Genomic DNA, 20,382 nt, shown 5'->3' with positions numbered 1-20,382 from the left:
TTTGTCTCTCAGGAGACCTATAGAAACTTGGTTATACCAATGTCCTTGGCAGGCTATTTTACTGTTTCATTTGAAAGTTTTGAAAGTTTTAACCACTTCCCCTATATATATGAAGATGTTAATATGCTGATTTTTAAAAATTCCTTTTAACTTTTATTGATTTGTTATCCACCTTGGATACCTTGTTTTGATTAAAACAAAGTACGTTGTTAAATAAATAAACCTTACAGAAAAGCAGGAAGTATCTTATAAAGGTGTTGCAGGGCTGTCTGTGTGTGTGTGTGTGTGTGTGTGTGTGTGTGTGTTATGTGATGGTTGTTTTTCTCCTCTGCTGATCCTGCTAGTATGTTTGAAATGGGAATAAATTTTACATCTGGCTTGTAGATGTTTAGCATATCAGTGTGACAGGCACTCTCAAAAGCACTATGATCTCAGGGTGGGGGGTGCAGGGAAGCAGGCATCTGAAAGTGCCATAACAGCCACAGGGGAGGGACAAGGCATATTGACTAATGTCAGGAATCATTTGGCTACTAAATCTTATTAAAGGCACTTTGTTCCGCTGTTTCTTGCAAGGGAAGGTGGCATTAATTGAGAGTGCACAGCTGATGCTGCCATGTAGAAAGTAAATGCAACAACTGTAGGTGGTAGAAATCCTTCCTGTAATTAAGCTGTGTTAAATTAAGCCATTTAATACTGAAGTATAAACTTACTTTTAGCTGGGTTCCCCCCCCCCCCTTTGGCTATACAACTGATGAATAGGCTGGAACGAGGTCCCGTCCTGGTTCATCTAAAGTTAGCTGTAACCAAATTCCATTGAAGCCAATGGGACAAGTTAACTGAAAACAGTGAGACTTCTGAGTAAATATACATAGGATTGCACTAGCTATACACAACTAGCTATAGATGGATTGGGACCGTTGTATTTATTTGTCATTGCATACAGTATCAATACCTTTTGATTATGTAAACTAGAAATCTTTTTGCAGTAGCTGAGTAGTAGTTAACCAGAGCTGCTTTTTCTATGGACCCTGAGAGACACTAGGAGAATTTGCTACTTGGTCTTTATTGAGAATAGCAGTGATAAAAAGGCTAAAACTACAGCAAAACTTCATGTAAGATTCTGCAGAAGAACTTAACTTGGATAAATTATTAACTTCACAGTTCTGTTTCCTACACAGGCACACCTACTGATTGTTCCAAACAGTGGTAAGCGTTACTTACATTGCAATGTTGAGAGGGATAATATACCCTTAAATCCCAACAGTATGTGGGAGCAGAGGTGTATCTAGGGCTTGGTTAGGGCAGCTTATGCCAAAGGCCTGTGGCTCAGAATGGCTAGAAGAAGCCTGTTTGCCCATCCACACGCTTCCTGTGTTGCTCCTCTGCTGCTCTTGGAAGCCGGGCAAAGTGCACAGGTTCCTCTGGCAAGGGCGCAAGGGATGGAAAGGTGCCAATACAGCTCATTGCCAGGGGCACAAGGGAGCCTAGGTACGCCTCTGTGTGGCAGATCTGCTTATTTTGGTACAAGCACATTCTGTTGCACTCAGATGCATGCTCACTAGTTTGCAGTCAAACAAAGGTATATTCTAAAAGTTTAAAATGGGATATGGATTCCCTTATTTTAACTGACGTCCAGGGCATCTTTTAACACCACCTGTCCTAAAGAGGAATTAGATGGTGGTCAAATTTCTTATGCTCAAACAAATATCCTGTTTGTTAAAAGCATGGCTCATTCAAAAGTTTGGCAAACATTACTTTCTAATGGCAACAAATACCCATTTTGAGGGGGTAAGATATTATTGAACTACATCCATGCATGTTTGAGACAGTTTCCTTTTGGGTGCAAAGGATGTACAGTGGTACCTCGGGTTACAGACACTTCAGGTTACAGACTCCGCTAACCCAGAAATAGTACCTTGGGTTAAGAACTTTGCTTCAGGATGAGAACAGAAATCACGCTATGGCGGCACGGTGGCAGCAGGAGGCCCCATTAGCTAAAGGAGATTCTTCAGGTTAATAACAGTTTCAGGTTAAGAATGGACCTCTGGAATGAATTAAGTTCTTAACCCGGGGTACCACTGTATACCTTTAGAGATAAAAGGTCAAGACATTTCTATTTAACATCTCATACTTTACATATTCTTTACATAAAATATTTATATGTCTATATGTTCTCTTTTAAAAGTCTGTTTATGAAAACTTTGCAAATTAGGCCAAGCCTTATTTCAGAATGAAGAGTATGCAAGTCAGATTGCAGGTGATCAAATGCTACATAGTCTGGACCCATTTCTGTGCAGGTGCCTGTATGTCTTTCATAGCCACCGCTCCTTTTGTTTGCATTGTGCCTCACCATATCAATTAGGACTAGAGAAATATGGAACAACATTGTTAAAGCAATCAGCACTTAGGTATTCATTGTCAAACACTGTAAACTCTTGAGTGAAACTGACAAGGAGCTGATGTGGTAGGGAGTGCTTGGGGTGTGGTGGAAGTGCATTTGCCACCACATTCACTGCGTTATGAGGCATGTTTCTGAGGCAGATAATTGTGCATTCAAACCACCTCCACCCTATTAGTAGTGCAATCCTATACACACCTACTCATAAGTATGTCCAACTTAGTTCAGTGGGGCTTTCTCCCAGGAAAGTGAGCACATGACGGCAATTTTAGAATATATGTCTGTCTGCACCTTGAGAAGAAGCAATTCTTTGGTGAACAAGAATTATGCCAGCCACTCTAATGTGCCTTGTACATGATGTGTCAGAATGCAACTCGCAGTGGGCCTGTCAAAGGAGAAGAGTATCTGCCCTTATGCTTCTTCTGTCAACAGCAAGCCTGGAATCTACATTTTATTGTTCCAAGGGAATACTTTAGGACAGGATTCAGACATGGCGATTTGTTGACCCCTTGTTGAAGCCTATGATTTGTGACAGTGTTTAATCCTACTGAGTCATATGGGGGAAGGTCACTGGAGGTCTACTGAAAGAATAATATAAGCAGGGTGGAAAAGCAGTCACTGAAATTTTTATCCTGACCCCTTCCCCCCTCAAAATACAATGTTTTTAGAATCTATCCTCTTCTAGGACCTTCCTCTAAATAGGGTTGAATGACGTTAGGGACTGAACTGTTTGTTATCACAGTGGAAAGTCAAATAGTTTGCAGCAGAAGTAGGCAACAAATTACTCACAGGCTACACCCAACACTGAGTATGATTCAGAATTATGGGGATCCTGCTTTGAACTTGCTCCACTTCATGGGCTTATGTCAGGAGTTAATTTGCTCGTATGGTGGGCAGCTCTTATCTGCTAGCTGCATAAGTACTTTGCTTTTAAATATGAGTAAGACTGAAGTCTGGGTTTAAAAATAGTTTTTTGGGCAATCAGCCACCAGTCTGTTGCTTGTGTTATTCAAGGTTAGATTATTATTAGTAACCCACCAACAATGTGTGCTGGACATTGTACAGCACGCAGAACTGACGGGGTCACTTGAGCTGTGGGTTTTTTACGCTAAATGAGATGAACACAATTTCAGAGAAAAGGATCTGTGTTTTATAGTAAAGTTAAGGGAGTTAGATGGTAGCAGACAGTGAGCACAGAATGAATAAATTTGGGCAAAGTCCAAATAAGCTTTGAGGAAAGACTTAAAGGGAGGGATGGAAGGCAAATCCACACTATACTTTTAGAACATGTCCAACACACATTTAAAAGACATGCCTTGCCCCTACAATTCCCAGCCACGTTAGCAAACTACAGTACCCAGGATCATTAGTCTATCTTGTGGGGCAGAACAAAAGAAAACACACCTGCAGTGGAAACCAGTGCTAGCCTTGTGTTGTCAAGCAGGTCTGGTGAGCAAGGACTTGGTTACTTCTAAGTTCTGTACAACTCTGGGCACCCTGATGGCACTATGTAGACATAGAATACTAATAATAGGAGATGCTCTGAACAAGAGAATAGAAATGGGAGAAAGGGGAAATCATGGAAGAGTATTTGGGGACACAGGCAGACAACTTTAGAGGTAAGGACCATGAACTTAAAGTAATGTGCAAAATTAAGGGGAGAAATGAATGGACAACAGAAATTATGGGAAATCATTTAGTATAGGATTCCTGTGTTATTTACTCCTAAAATACACACCTAAAGTTTGTGAATTACGGTCCTCACTACTGATTTTGCTTCATATGGCATCTAGGACAGAAGCTGGCTAACATTTTTGCATCGTTGATTGTTCTTTCAACCCTTAACATTTTTGTAACTTAAGCTAGCTTCCCATGCTCTTTTAATCATCCTGTTCTATGATTAAATATGTCAGGAGATATAAACAACTCAGTTTGTGGCTTCAGAGTAAGGGCAGAGCTGGTGCTCCACCCAGTATACCCAAGCGTGGGGGAAATGCTGCAGAATAAATTATGCATGAATGACTCTGCTTTTGGAGCCCTTAACAAAACATCAGAAAAACAGGTTAAGAGAGGTGCTGTAATATAGGTGGTGTTTAACTAGGAATGACAGCTAAGTCTTAAAAACTAGGGGACACTATCGGGACTCAATGCTCTGGTGGGAGTGAGGACTTGCTAGTCAGTAGACATGCACAATACTTCATTGTTCTTGAAAGAGACAGTGGTGAAGGAACTGCCCAGAAGAATTTTGGCAGGGGATTTTATTCTGCTGCTATTGTCTCTCCTTTAGTTGTTCTTCTTCAATTTCCACATGGATTACAAACTGACTTAAAATTCAAAGGCACAAACAAATTCAAAGGCTCAAACAAATTCTAAGGCTGAAAGCCACCTTTATTCTGAATAGCACTCACAGCAGATTAGCCACAAGGACCTACTGACTGCACAGTGCTTGGAAGTTGACCTATTGCAATGGAAAGGCCACATAATATTGGTAAACTACTGTGAAATAGGATTCTGAAGGTTGAAAAGGTAAGGAGAATCAGTTGCACTGTGGGTGATTAGAGTTGGAGTTTAGGAGAGGGGGACTATCCTAGTAAATCCATTTGTGGATATAGCCCTGAAATAAAATATTCTGAGAAATATGCCTCTTTGAGAATTCAGCACCATTAAAAGGTGAACACTGCAGGGGACTTTGAGCTTTGGTGGTTGGTGCAGTTCTCACTTGATAACATGTAAATGTGGCAGCATCTCTTTCAATGTAAGGAGTCAGTTTGGATCCCTGGTTCCTCTTTCAAAAAAAATCTTCCAAAAGCAGCCCAGCTGTAAGAGAAACCTGAGTCTGAGGCGTTTCACATGCTACATCTGAATACATAAACTTGGATCAGGGGAGATGTTGTCAAAATATACCACAGGACATGTTTCACTTTCAAGTTGCATTTCTCTCTCTTTGAAATACCCTTAGCCACTACAGATATAGGCCACTTTGGAAATGAACTTTCCCTTGCTCAGTTATTTAATTTGAGAAGGAACAGATATGAGTTTGACAAATGGGCCTTGCAGAACGCCTGAAACTATCCTGCAAGCCTGATTTGCACCTGGCCATTCTCACTCTAAAGACCTTTCTGACCTTCCAACCATTTCCCCCACTCTCTTATCAGCATTTGAAACAACTTGTGCATCCATTTTAACTGCAATGGAAATATTATTTTTAGAATCACTGTTCCACCAGGGGCGCTGTCCTGTGCCAAATAATACATTTGTACAACATACCCAAAATACCAGAGCAGGACAGTACTACTACCATTTGCATCCCAAGGCGGTGTTTGACTCCAGTAGTACAGGAACTAGACTGAGATCTTGTACAGTGAACCCAAAGCTGTTGCCATAGCAGAATGGAATTGCAGGACTTTGCAATTAACTGTGGATAACAGTAAACAGGATTTCTGCCAATGTGACAGTGTGCTTTTGTAGGAAATTTTGCAGTGTTTGAATTACAGGGGGAAGCCCCCTTAACAGCATGGGGACCATAATGACTAAAATGGATGTGGGGGAGAATCTGGGGCTTCTGGATTTCATTAATGCCTCCCTAATTAAAATACTGAAGTTTTTACCTTTTAGTCTATCTAAGCAAATAAAGCTTGTCTGTAGTGCAGCTTACTACAGCCCTAGACTTTTGCCCTAGACTTCAGTAAATGAGATATTAAATGATAATTGCTAAAATATAAACAACTATTTTCAGTTAATTTCATCTTTATCAAAGATGATAGAACTCAGCTCATATCATATACGTCTTCTATCAAACTGCCAAGTTGCATTTAATTTTAGAGTAACCTTTCTTGCAGTTATAATGGCACTTATTCTCTGAGTTGTAACAGCTTTGTAACTTGGAATCATAGAATAGTAGAGTTGGAAGGGACCCCTAGGATTATCTAGTCCAACCCTCTGCAGTGCAGAAATCTTTTGCCCAACATGGGGCTCAAACCCACGACCCTAAGATTAAGAGCCTCATGCTCTACCAACTGAGCTACTCCAACTTGTAGCTGATCTCTTTCTTTTTATTAGATTAACATCAGAAAAAGATTCCGTCTTTTACATCTAAGTTTAATACTTAGTTTCACAATCTGGTATGACAAAGCAAAGCTAAGGCCACCTAGCAAATGAAATGCTTAAGGGAGGAAGTTAATGACTTGGGAAATGAGAACAGGACATGCTTGCTATTACTTTCTGTATGCAGCTAGACCTAGGGAAATTTTTAATAATACACATTCCATTACTTTCACATACAACATCTCAAGTTCCCTATGGGATCCTCACTAAAATGGTGAAGACATCTTGAAATTAACAAGTATTGAAGGACAACATTAAACTTCGTTAGATGGATTTTAAACCACATTTTCCTTATACTGTATGCTATGGTACATGAGTCATTAAATCTGTTCAAAGAAATTGTGAATCATAGTGCCAAACAAACAAACTTTGAGTTGAAGCTATTTATAATCAATGGTATTTCCCAGGAGTACAATTTTTAAAACTAGCTAAACCAAAGCTTTTTTCTATAAAATTGCAGAGGGGTAAAAAGAAAGCAGGAGACAGCTCTATCCCCTTCTTTCTGAATGCCCCAGGTGGGGCACATCCACACCATACATTTAAAGCTTATTCAACACATATTCAAAACACATGACTCCAGCCCCCAAAGAATCCTGGGAAGTGTAGTTTAAGAGTGCTGGTAATTGAAGCTCTGTGGGGGGGAAACTACACTTCCTAGGATTCTGTGAGGGAGTCATGTGTTCTATAGTGCATTGAATAACCTTTAAATGCATGGTGCTGTTAGTTACAGTGTGCTCCTTAGCCATGGCATAAGTTACATTGAATCCAGTGGGGCTTACTCCCAGGTAAGCAGAACTGCAAGCATAGTTACTTCCTTCCCTGTCTCTCCTAAGCTGTTTTCTTCTTTCTTTTCTCTCTTCTAACCAACTCCTAATATCCTCCAGCTTGACTCCCAAGGCTACTAGTTAAAGTCTAGTTAAAAATCGAGGCAAGAAGTAGTTAGTTTGTGATGCTGAAAATATGGATATTGATTTATCTAGCAGTAAAGACCTATCAATTTTACTTCTAAATTCATCCCTCTGTGTTTAATAGAACTTACTCCAAAGTAGTTATTAAAAGGTTGCAGTCTAAATAATACTTTCAAACTGTCTCTTACTTTCTTACTTTCTTCCAAAGCTAGATAAAGATATCAAAAAGGGAAAGTGTTTGTGTTAGTAAATGAGGGGTTTCAGAATAAAGTCCTTGTTTGCTAATTCACTTCAGGAAGGAAAGCCCTGTCATCAGGCTTAAACAAAGGAAGTAGTTAAGGTAGTAGTTGGTGGGCTGTTGCTTGTGCAGTTCTTGTTAGGAAATGCATAGCCTGTGAAAGTATATGAGACAATTGTAAAATGTTAGGGACGTGGCTAGATGTTGGAACACCACCAGATAGCTCATATGTGGATTCCACTCCAGAAGGCCTACAGATAGTATTCTATTCTCAGTGATGACATAACTGATGAAAAGTCAGAATTACTTCCCCATTCTGGATAGGAACTAATGAGATATAAAACAACTTTGGCTATGACAGAGATGTGGGCAAACCAAGAAAGTGTGAAAAATCACTGGGCTTTTTTCTTTTCTTTTTAAAGCAAACTAACATTGCTTTAGAAATTACCTTCTGTCAGACTTCTCATGTTTTTTTAATACAGCATTGAAATAATGAATGGATTGCAGTACTCCCAGATATACACCATTTAGCTGGGCTAGGAGTGATGCCTATTGAACTCAATGGGACTTATTTCTGAGTAAATGTGTCGGTGTGCACCAGGTCACATGTAGATCATAAATTATAAAACAACTTCTGTACATTGGTTGTGTAGTGTGGGCTACTCTTTCTCCATACCCTTTAAACTGATACACAAAACCTGTTTGTCACTCCACCAGTACAGTGGTACCTTGGGTTAAGAACTTAATTCATTCCGGAGGTCCGTTCTTAACCTGAAACTGTTCTTAACCTGAAGCACCACTTTAGCTATTGGGGCCTCCTGCTGCCGCCGTGCCACCGGAGACGATTTCTGTTCTCATCCTGAAGCAAAGTTCTTAACCTGTGGTACTATTTCTGGGTTAGTGGAGTCTGTAACCTGAAGCGTCTGTAACCCAAAGTGTATGTAACCCAAGGTACCACTGTAAACAAAACCTGATTGGGATGATTGTGCTGGCTGGAGCAGATGGGGACCTCTGGAAGGCATGAGGTTGGGGAAGACTATTCTATGCTAACTCTAGGCAAAGTTAGGAAAGGTGAAAATGTGAATCTCTACCCCATGAGCAGGCTTAGAAAAGATGCTTCTCTGGGTGGCTTGCTGTATTTTAAAGAAAGCTTTAAAGCACTGTATTCATCCTTATAATTGTACTGTGGTTTGCTTATTGCCTGATTTTGTGGTTCCCATGCCAAGGCACTTCAAAATCTTCACTTTAGGGAATAGCTCTTTAAACGCCTCTTATGCTGAATAATGCAAGGTAAGCAACGGAGTTAGTTTTTTATATCCATCTTTGCAGAATGTAATGGACTCTCTAGGATTTAGAAACACTGCAAAACTGAGTATAGAAGTGGATGCCATTATTTTCTTGTGCATCCCATGTAAGAAAGTATTAATACTATCCTTTCCACGTGGAACTCATAGGGGCTGCCCTGCATCTAATTGCATGCTTGCTGTAGCTTAGAGTCCTTTGATCCTAACTGGTGTCATAGTGCCTTCTACTGTAATACCTTTTGATTTTCTGATGTCCTACACCAGCACATGCTGGTTGGGGTTGATGGGAGTTGTAGTCCAAAACATTAAGAGGGTACCCTTTGGGCAAAAGCTGCCCTACGCTATGCAATGGTTTCAGAGCATCCAAGATACATCTTAACCTGTTTATGTTAAGTGTGCCTGCATTTACGGTAAATGGAGTTTGTGCATTGTAGCAAAAGGTCATCAACTGTCTTGAAGAATCAGTTCTCTGGACTGATTCTCCCTTTCTATCAGCAACTTTTCTCACTGCAGCTCCTCCTCTGTTGCTGCTACTTCCTGTATGGGTTCTGCAATGATTGCTGCTCTTTCTTAGTCGGTATTAGAACACATGTCTTTCTTACTCTGGGCTTTAGGGCATTTTCCATATAAAGCATGGACTAGAAGAGAGTTTATACAAAGCTGTTTGTTATGGAGGTGTACTACATTTTGTTGGTTGTAGCAGTGATAAAGGAAACTGAAGCTATGGGAACATGAGCAAAAAGAGCAACAGCAATGCAGCTGAATCTTGAATCCTTGCCTTGGCACAGCTCTGATTTGTCCTAGGCAAATAAGAAATTGCACAGCTAATTATTATTTTTGTCTTGCTTGCAATTTGCTTCAAATTTAGATTTCAGTTTAGGTTACGAATGTTATACAATATCTATGGGAGCGAGGTAAATGTTCAGAGACCCATCATATCGAGGATTGAGTATACAGTACTAAAATTCAAAAATTAGGCAGAACTTGACTCTCTAAAATTACAGTATATTTAGCTAGAGAAAGTGTGGCTAACAGAGAGATCAGTTATGTTATCTGGGACTGTAAGGCACTGGAGTCTGGAGGACAGAACAATGTCACATCTGGTAACTTTGCAGGCCAAACAGAGAAATTGCAAAACTTAAATTTTAAAAGGCCTGGGTGAATAGTAAGGTTGCTGAAAAGAAGACCAGGCAATGCCCTTTATTCAGTGGATCTTTCTCATAGAGATGTGTGCATAGCATTGCAACATTGAGCACATGGCGGTATACACACCATACATTTAAAGCACATCTGCACCCCCTCAAAAAAGGCTCTTGGGAGCTGTAATTTACCTCTCACAGAGCTACAGTTCCCAGCACCCACAATTCCCATGACCTGGTGTGGGTGGGTGCTTTGTATTGTGTGTATGCAGCCACAGAATGACAAACCCTTATCAAATGAAATCCTTAAATTTCTAATACCCTCCTGTCCTTTCATGTCACATGATCAATGCTGCCTTGATCTCCATTGAGTTCCTCAGTGCAGAGCCACTAGATATGCATACGTCAAATAATGCTATCAGTGGTTGTAATCCCAGGTACAGATACGGCTGCTAACCAGGAGACATCACCTGTTGTTAGATTGTCACCTCGTGGTTCATTGCTCTGCAGTCTAGCTGGCAGCTGTTGTCTCCTAAAGGATTTGGGTTGAAGAAGAAATGAGTGTGGTCTGACTTTTGTAGCAGAGAGCAGAAACTGCAGAACCTAGATACACATAGCTGAAGTTCAGTTTGCAGTTACAGTATCTGAAACATTTTTACACTGCTTTTCAATTTTGTAAGCACACTAAAATAAACTTTACCACTAAGGTGTTTGACAGTCTTTTTTGGTCCAGTCAGGTGACTGTAGGTTGAAACTGTTCTTTGTGCTCAGTATTGCATACTGTGTAGATTTACACACAAAAAATTACTCTGCAACAGTCTACTGCAATTTAGTAATAATATTTATAGTCATTTTGTGTCATTTACAGCATTGTGTTTGAGTTTATTTAAATAGCATAGTGACATTTGTCCTCTTCTGATAACCGGATAAGTTGTTTGTGATAACTATTATGTGCTATTTGTACTTTTACTTCAAAGTTTCAATAACTAATGTTTATAATATCTGAGTAACTGTATAATATTTAATTACAGGTCTGTGCTTAAATCAGATTTCCTTATCTAAGTGAAGTTTTCTGAAACTATTAACTTTTGTTGCATAAGATGTAATTGTCAAAAAGATTACACATTTGAGGTTTCTAATAAGCCTGCATTTTATGGTTTGATTCATGTGTTTTGCAGAGGTTGTTTTATGCGGAGTTTGTTCTGGGCTTCAGCTGGCAAACAAATGTGATGGAAAAGGAAACAGAATACTTTGATAAGGTTGCAAAGTGATAGGACCTAAAACACTGATGATTTCTTGGCAGCCAAACATCTTCCTGAATGGGGGCATAGATATTGTTTTCTTCTACTTGAAAAGAGCTACTGGTTACTGGCACTGCTTTTGTTCCTTGAAATGAATCACACTCAGTTGGATGGAGCCGTTAATCCATTTCCCTTTCAACTGACCTATTAGAAAGCAACCCTTCTTTGTTCCTGGCATTGCTGATCATCTGTTGAACATCACTACAAAATACAATTCCTTACTGCATTTCTACATAGAACAGATCCCTGGCTTGTTTGGTGTTATTGTTGTTGTTTTTTAAAAAGTAACAACTCTATCCTTTTTGGAATAGGGATACTTTGAGAGCGGTAGTCACGTAATCTGGGGAACCGGGTTCGCGTCTCCGCTCCTCCACATGCAGCTGCTGGGTGACTTTGGGCCAGTCACACTTCTCTGAAGTCTCTCAGCCCCGCTCACCTCACAGAGTGTTTGTTGTGGGGGAGGAAGGGAAAGGAGAATGTTAGCCGCTTTGAGACTCCTTAAAGGGAGTGAAAGGCGGGATATCAAATCCAAACTCTTCTTCTTCTTCTTTTTTACATACTGGCTTTCTTACTCCAGTGGGCTTCTGTCCCCTGTAACTAAGTCACAAGTCAGAGCTAGTAAAATCAACAAGTAAGATTCCAGACTTCCCATCTGCAAGCAAAGGGATGGTGTCTGATCTCAGCCATGAATAAATGGTTTAAATCAGGGCAGGTTCAGTGTTGAGGGTAGCAACATATATCACTCTGTCCTCCAATTCTTCCTACTGATCATACTCGTAGTCTTGCTGTTAGAGATCTGATCATAGCTACAGTTGCTTTTATAAAATAACATTTTTAATGCTGGCTGTAAGTGTAGCTAGGTCCTTTTAAAAGTCTCAGTATGTCTTTGGGTTATTGTTTCTACTTCACAGTAAAGAAACTGGAATAGTCCAGATACTTTTAAAGGTTTCATGTAACTTTAGACAGGAAATTTGCCACCATTGTGGTTAAGCATCAGCGGCATATGTGCCCTCTAGGCAACCTTGCCCACAATGCTTCTCTCTGTGGAATGACCCCTTTGTGCAAGACATGGAATGTCTGCACTGCTGCCACTTTGTTGGCAGCATGGGGGAGTAGCAGCAGCACTGGAGGAAGAGAAGGAAGATGGAAGAGGTGGCAGCGGGGAAAATAAGGAGAAGATGGTGGCAACACCATCCCATCTTGAGATGGTGGAATGTCTTGCACTTGTCCTGCCTGGGCATGATGTTTGTTGGGAGACTTCAAAGTCTGTTGTGTGTAATAGTGTTAAGGTGGATTTCAGGGGATGGTAGGAATACTTAATTACAATAGTCTCTGCCAGATGCAGAATAATTTCAGGATGCACTGATGGTTGCTGAGAAGGAATCGGCAATGGCTGTTTCCCCATGTTTTGAAGAACCTTTCTAAAGATTCTCGGCCTTTTTCCTTTAGCATTTTAAAACGCAGGAAACGCACTCTGGAATGGTGCTTGGATTAATATAGTGGTGCATAAATGTCATCTTATACAGATGCTTTATACTTAGCCAGACTGTTTGTCCATCTAGAACTGTCTACTTTGGCAATAGCTCTCCAAAGTCTTGGGAATAAATCTTTCTCAGCCCCCCATGATACTTTTAATTGGAATAGCCACAATTTTAACCTAGGACATTTTGTATGCATTTATGGACACTCAAAGGTTATCCTGAAGGAAAAAGAAAGAATGATTTTGGGGAGTGCTTTAAATATACCATAGAACTGATTCACAAAAGCAGGCAGTGCTTTATCTTCTCCATGTGAGCATATATTCAGGAACCATAACTTCTAGACCAATAACAGAAATTGCTGTGTATGCAGCTGAGTCCCACTTAACATTTTTCCATGTGAATGTGTGCCTCAGTGCATGATCACTTGCTGCTAGGATCTGGGCCTTGGAGCAATGGTTGGACTGGGAATAGAAATGCAGAGTAAAGGCTAACTTTGAAACAGGTTGCCTCTTTTGATTTACAGAACTGTCTCTGGACAAAAGCAAATGGAGCAGGGCCTTTTCATGTTATTATATCAGTCAGTTAACCTGGTGTTCACTTTAATAACCCCTGATTCCTTGATACTTCAGAAAGTCAAGTTCCTGGGGCTGAAATACCACAAGAGTGTTCTGATAAGATATTTGTGAGCAAAACTACATAGCTGGGAGCCAAACTCGACATGGTGTTAGATGTGTGAAGGCATCTGTCTCTTTCTCTCCCTTTGGCTGAAAGTAGCCGTTAAGGGCCTTCCGCCCTCCTGACACAATCTGATCCAACTTTGAATGCCCAGTGGCTACAATTAGCAAAAAGACTGAGAGAGCAAAGAGACATTGGAATTGTATTAATGCATCACTGATGTCCTACTTAATTTGACTGTGAGATAGATAGCTTTTGTTCAGTTAAGTTCAGCACAAGAAACTACATCAACTAGTGTTCTAATCTGGAAGCAGTTTGGATAGCTTTGCATAGGCTTACTTACAATTACAAAAGGCCACCATGTATGTCAACATACTTGTTCTGCTTGTTCTGGTGTCCATGGTTTAATAGTAACCAATAAAATATTTATGACTGTATTCCTATGGATATGATCACTTGCCTATGAAAATTTTGAAGACATCTTTAGACAGCATGATGGAGAACTTCGACAGTTCTGCCTGTGGCCTTGAGCGAATTCTATAGATCTTGTTATGGAACGTCAGGTGCTGCAAGCTCTTAACTCACTGTGAAATCAATTGAGCACCAGAGGGCTCAAGTGAGAGTTGTTCAGATGAATGCTGGTCAGGCTCATTGATAATGAAAAGTGGTATCCTTGGCCCTGAAGATTAGGGGACATAATGTTGGTAAGAGCTTTAAAGTGCATTTATTGCAGAGACTTTAACGGCACTAAAAATAATCTCACATATTGTTTTCTACAGTGAAAAGTTTCTCATGTTGCTGCTTCTGTGTGTGTCTACTGGGCATTTAAGTGGATGATTATCAAGTTCTGAAACTAACAATCCAGTCTTAAACAAGTTTGTTTGGAATGAAGTCCTACTAAGTTCCATGGAACTGATTTCATAATGCATGTTTAGGATTGCTGCCTAAACCAGCCCAGTAGCACCGTCTTTATATTTGCATAAGTCATTATTTGACCGTCAGCACTGGAGTAACAATCTAGCAGTACCGGACTGGATCTAGACACATCAAAAAAATGTTTCGGGAAAACGTGTTGTAAACCTCATGCAGTGGACCCTCGGGTTGCTAATGTGATCTGTGTGGGAGGCACATTCGAAACTCACAGTGTTCACAACCCACAGCGCCACGTCTGCGCGTGCGGGTCGTGATTCGATGCTTCTGCACAAAGCACGATTTAGCACTTCTGTGCATGCGTGAGCACCAAAACCCAGAAGTAACCCATTCTGGTACTTTCGGGTTCAGCGCAGTGCACAACCCAAAATCGCGTAACCTGAGGCGTCTGTAACCCAAGGTACCACTGTAATGGGAAAGCACATTGGTGAAAGATGGAACTCCACAGCACCATCTGGTGTCCCAGTGTTATAATGCATTTAAAACACTATTTCTTTACTAATGTAGCTATGTCCCTGGTGTCTTTGATGTGACATTAGCAGAGTTCTGAGTCCTTTATTTACCTGTACAGACTGGTCTGGAATGTCTCCGCAGTTCTATCATTCCCTCTAATAGGCACCCCAGCCCCTGAGTGTGGAAGTGAATATCCTGTATATGTGGACTGATAACATGAAAGCTTGTTACTCTAAAGAATTTATGGACTTTGGCTATTGTTGGGGTGGGGAAAACATATACATTGCATGCGTCCTGAGCAATAGAAGATCTAGAACATCTTCACATCATCTGGGTGGATTCCCCCCCCCCCCCAATGCTTCAGACTTTTTGCTCTTATGTTCTGCCCTTTTGTTCTTATATTACAAGAGCTTAGTGGTTACTTCTCTTTGAGGGCCCCATACCATGTAGAAACCACATGGAAGGATCTCACTGCAAGAGCCATGGTAATCCTCCACACTCTGATGCCAGCATCATTTTTTCCATACAATCATGTCCTTCCCTCCCATGTTGTTCCCTACATTCTTATGTTGCTATGGGGAGTGTGGGGTGGAGTAAGAAGGGAGTGGCAGCCATGTGGCTCCTATAATGAAAGAACTGGCTCATAGGCTGGGGCAAATAATAATGATGGGAGAGAATACAGTGGAACATAAGACGATTGTTTGTGATTACTGTGATAGTTCTATGCAATACGTGCAAAAAGCATTCCCCCCCCCCCATTTCTCTTCAAAAGTAGATCTGTGTAGCAGAAGACTCACTGTGGCTTTTAAATTTTGTGTGTATGTGAATCAATTTTCTGTGGACCTTCCCAGTTCTCTTTGCATTGGTTTTTGGTGGTATCTCCATTTTTTTGTGGTTTTACACAGAGGTGGATCATGAACAGGACTGTATAGAAAACTGCCATTGATCCAACATCCTAAGATTATCAACTTTTTATCTAATTCACTCCCCCTTTCTAAATCAAGTTCAGTAGTACAGTTCTGTAACCTCAGACTCTGAACTTGGTAGTTTAATAGGGCCTCCCTTCTTTAGATGGCTGTATTGCTTCATTCCCTTCAAATTGTGGTAAGCCAACCCTGATGAGTTTGGGGGAACCTCATTCTGCTGAGTGAGGCTCTGGATACCTGCCCCAAAGTCCTGCCCTGATGGTACCACTGGCAAATTAGCCTTCCAAGTCTGCTATGCCTGGAGAACGGTCAGCAACCAAAGCAAGGCAGTACAGGTGGCAGGGGTGGCAAATGGGTAGAATTTTCAGTGGTCTGGAAGTGATGCTTCAGTGCCTTTCATTGCTTTTTGCACCTCATCATGATTTCTCAAAGCAAAACAACTGACATAATATGTCATACCTTCAACCTTGTAATATGTCAGATTCCCTGAACACAGAAGAAAAATGTGACCTGCTTGATGTCCCAAATTGAGTTGAGGCAGAGGAGTTGCCGCTGGGCAGAATTGATTTGACCAGAGATTGGCAGAGGAAACCTCTGATGACAAGAAGAGAGGGAGGCATCCAACTGCCAACTCATTGAGGCAAAAATAGTCAACATGATTCCATGCAGACCTTCTTGAGCTACAACTCCCACCATCCCTGATCTCTGACCATGCTGACTGGAACTGGTGGATATTGGAGTCCAAAACATCTGGAGGGTACCACACTGCCTTTCCCAACCAAAATGAAAGAACTAATAGATTTGTGAATAAAAGCATAAGTTAGAAAGCCTTTATCTTCCCTCTTCAATTGGTGCTAGGTATGTACACACACACACACACACACACACACACAAGCATACAAAAACAGAGCCCCTAGTGCTATCCTACTTGTGCACACACACAAACTAGATTGACAAGCCAGAAGGTTACCATGTATCAGTCAAGGAACCTGGTATAGTCCAGAAGTTAGTGATCCCCCTTATCTTGCAGAGCTTTTGTGCCTGGCTTATAATACATTTTCATTTGTTGTAATGGAACACTTAGCAGTGTGTGCTTCTAAGATTGGAGAACTGAGGTGAGCTAATAGCTTAAGGGAGTTTCTCTTCAGAGAATGATCCTCTACCTAAATCAGGGCTGAGAATCCTTTTTCAGCCTGGGGACTCCATTCCTTGCTGAGCAATCTTCTGAGGGGCACACACCAGTGGTGGATGAAGCCAGAGGCAAAAGCAAGCAGAGCAATGGGTGTGAATTTTATCTTTGTACACTAGGCCAGCTTCTGCACAGACTTTCACACCCCTCCCTACCATCCACTACACTATAGCTCAAGGACATGTTCCAGCCACGCAAATATATATGTGGCGCAGGGTCAGCAATAGTTGATGGGCTATGGCTTCCATTGTCTCTGACCATTGTTGACTGGCACTGATAGGAGTTGTAGTCCCAACAACACCTGGAGAGCACCACGTTGGCTGCATTGGACAATACTCAGTGAGATGGAGCAATGATCTGACTCAGCTTTTTGTCCTGCTTCCTTAAGTAGCTTCCTATTCCATGCATCATTTAATGAATATTAATCATTGAAATCACTTGGTTTAGCACTCCATATAACTGGGAAATTTAAATTTGCACCTTTCTGTCATGTGCATGAAAGTGTTGGAAAGGAAATGTGGCAAGGTCTTGGTGCTCGGGGGTAAGAGTTTCAGGGGAACTGACAGCTTGTACTTGGAAGATATCAAGTGATATGCTGAAGCGAATGGAAGCTGTTAAGAACTGGAAAGTAAATGAAGGGTAATATCAGTTCACTTGACGCATTTTCGAATGTTGCCATTCAAGAGGGGAAAGTATTGCTTCACTATGAATCTGAAGGATCTCTGTGTCCTGAGAGGCAATCTGTTTGGAGGGTGCAAGGAGAACAAATCTTACCTAACCATAGCAACTAAAAGATGGCTGTGAGGTAGCTAAGTATTTAGCTACCCCAGATAGCTCACACACAGTGTTACATGACTGAACGTTGCAAACAAATAGTGCTTTTCCATGTGTACAGATACCAAAAGAAGAACAAGGTGAGATATTACTGCTGCATGGGAATTGTCCCACCAACCTCAGTCTGCCCTCAGCCCACCCTGCACCTGCCTGCTTTCTTACCTACAACCAATCCAGAGAGCCACACTGCTTGTCTGCCATATCCTTCATTTTATATTACAGGCCTGAGTTTCAGTATTTTCACATTTAGGCTATCAACCAATGTTTTATTCTGGAGAAGACATATAAAGCACTTTTTGTTTTTTGCTTAGGTTCAAACATCTCTGAACAGTTTCTCTCTGTGTGTGTTTTTTATCTTGGAGATAAACACCTTTGTACTGCAGCATGATGTAACATTCATACAGATATCCTGATGTGTCCTATGGGTATTCACACTCTAACTATTTATATAAATAATTGTGTAAGGATTGCACCATGTTGAATTCCCAGGGCTTAGTGGGGCCTGCTCATTAGAATGAAGAAGTGATTACAGTCTGTCTTTCCAATTACCTTTTGTGTTTTTTCAGATTTCAGGCATGTGTTATGCCTAGATCAAGGAAACATCACAATATAGGAGATGCATCTTGTTAACAGTAGCTCTATGTTTGATAGTGTGCACTGTAATGAATAGTTTCTCATCTTTCTATGGCTATATGACTGTGCCTCTGTAAAAACAAATGTCTTAGGTTGCTGCTTCTGATTTTCTTGTTGAGCTAAACAATGCTTTATTTTCTTTTTCAGAACTGAATTGCTGCAAAGAATCATTTCATTCTAGCAATTGGGGAAGGTGCATGAATGCACAAAGTAAGTTTTGTGTTTTTGTTGCATTACTAAGATAGATATTGCCTGAATTTCATATTTATGACCTTCTTTTTCTTCCTACAGGAAGCCTAAAGTGGCTGGCAGTACATGTAAAACAATTCAAAAACATTGCAATCAGTATTTCTAAACAATAAAGCCATTCAATAGCATACCATATTTATCATGACAAATGACTGAGAATTTTATTGGATTTTTAAAATATTAGTTTAAGTATCTCACTTAACTAACTGATCCAGTAACTAATCCAATATATGCAGCAAGCTGTATAAAACATGAAAAGCAATGTGATGTGAAGACTGGAGAACAATAATACAGTTAGGTGATATATCCACAAGGTGGCAATGTGTAGAAAGTCTTTCTAAAATAGAAGCGTGAAATAAGAAGATGCTGTGGCAGAATGTACTATTCTAAAAATGCTTTTTTAAAAAAACTAACGCTTCTTTTATGTGCCCTGGATTTTAAATGCAAGAGAAATCTATAGCATGGAATTTGGTTTAAGTATGTAGTATGTATGTAAGTATGCATGCTTTCTGTCGTACTTGGCAGCCTGTCATCTCAAGGTAGACTTGAACGAAGCATCAATTCCAATCTGGTTTCAAGCTTGGCTCCTCCTAGTTTTGCTGCTGCCACACTGCTTTGAGCTTCACTGTGATTTGGCTTAGCATTGCAGCCAAACCTGGGCTCACGGTTTATTTTGCTCCAGACAAACCATAAGATGCAGTCAATACTTGTTCTATGATGCATTGCTTGTGGTTTGTTTGGAAGAGATAAACCATGAGCCCAGGTTAGGATGTAACAGTAAGCCAAATGACAGATTCGCCCACAGTTACGATACAGAAGCAAAGCAACCACAATCTTCTCACTGGAAGCTTGTACATTTGCTCAGTCACGCTAAGGCATGCTTTGGCTTTGGACAGGGCTGGGGAACCTATGACCCTCTAGATGTTACTGATCTCCAACTTATTTCAGCCCCAGCCAGCATGGTCTGCAGTCAGGGATAGTGGGAGTTTGAGTCCAGCTACATTAGGTCCACAGCTTTCCCAGCATTGGCTTAGAGTTACAGGCAAAGCAGGTCTAAGTCTAGCTGCTACTTGTGAGTATCTGCTTCTTGCTAGTGCTCTTAAAACAAATTCTGACAACCTACACTACACTACGCTAGTGTATCAAAACTGGCAGTGTTATAACTTACAAGTGGAATGAATGTTAAATACCACTGAGGGACTACAGAAATCCACTTAGAACAGTGCCATAGATAATAAAAACTGATCTTGGAAGCCATATGTTTCAGGGAGTGTCTCTTCCCTAGATCAACAGTCAGTTTCCTAAATAATTCCCCATTGAATTCTGCCTGCCACGTAATATTTCCCCCCCAAAGGGATGCCATCATCTATTGCAATATATTTTATAGCATAATAAGCTGCATTGCAACTTCACAGTACATGGCTTCATCATGATGTTGTAGAAGTAGCAAGTTTTGTTCAGAAGCTTTTAATTGGTTCTTGTCTGGGGCTTGTAAAATCAATTACAATTTTCATATGCAGCTATATTTATCCCGCGGCCTGAAATATTTTACCAGTTTAGGTTGAACATACAGTGGTGCCTCGCAAGACGAAATTAATTCGTTCTGCAAGTTTTGTCGTC

The 20,382-nt window shown here is 40.7% G+C and overlaps 1 protein-coding gene across 2 annotated transcripts in view; it reads left to right on the top strand.

Moving 5' to 3' along the window:
- The window catches only part of MAPRE2 (microtubule associated protein RP/EB family member 2), a 90,630-nt gene that overhangs the window by 3,292 nt on the left and 66,956 nt on the right, over positions 1 to 20,382 (top strand). For both annotated transcript variants that reach the window (XM_081013845.1, XM_081013846.1), the window contains exon 2: positions 18,661 to 18,723. The gene's annotated coding sequence lies outside the window, so the exon portion shown is untranslated. The remainder of the gene's footprint in view (positions 1 to 18,660; positions 18,724 to 20,382) is intronic.

Source organism: Podarcis pityusensis, assembly GCF_964106645.2.
Source record: "Podarcis pityusensis genome assembly, chromosome: 7".
NCBI classification, from domain to species: domain Eukaryota; kingdom Metazoa; phylum Chordata; class Lepidosauria; order Squamata; family Lacertidae; genus Podarcis; species Podarcis pityusensis.
The sequence above is the reverse complement of the archived record's forward strand: the minus strand, read 5'-3'. Positions and strand labels throughout refer to the sequence as shown.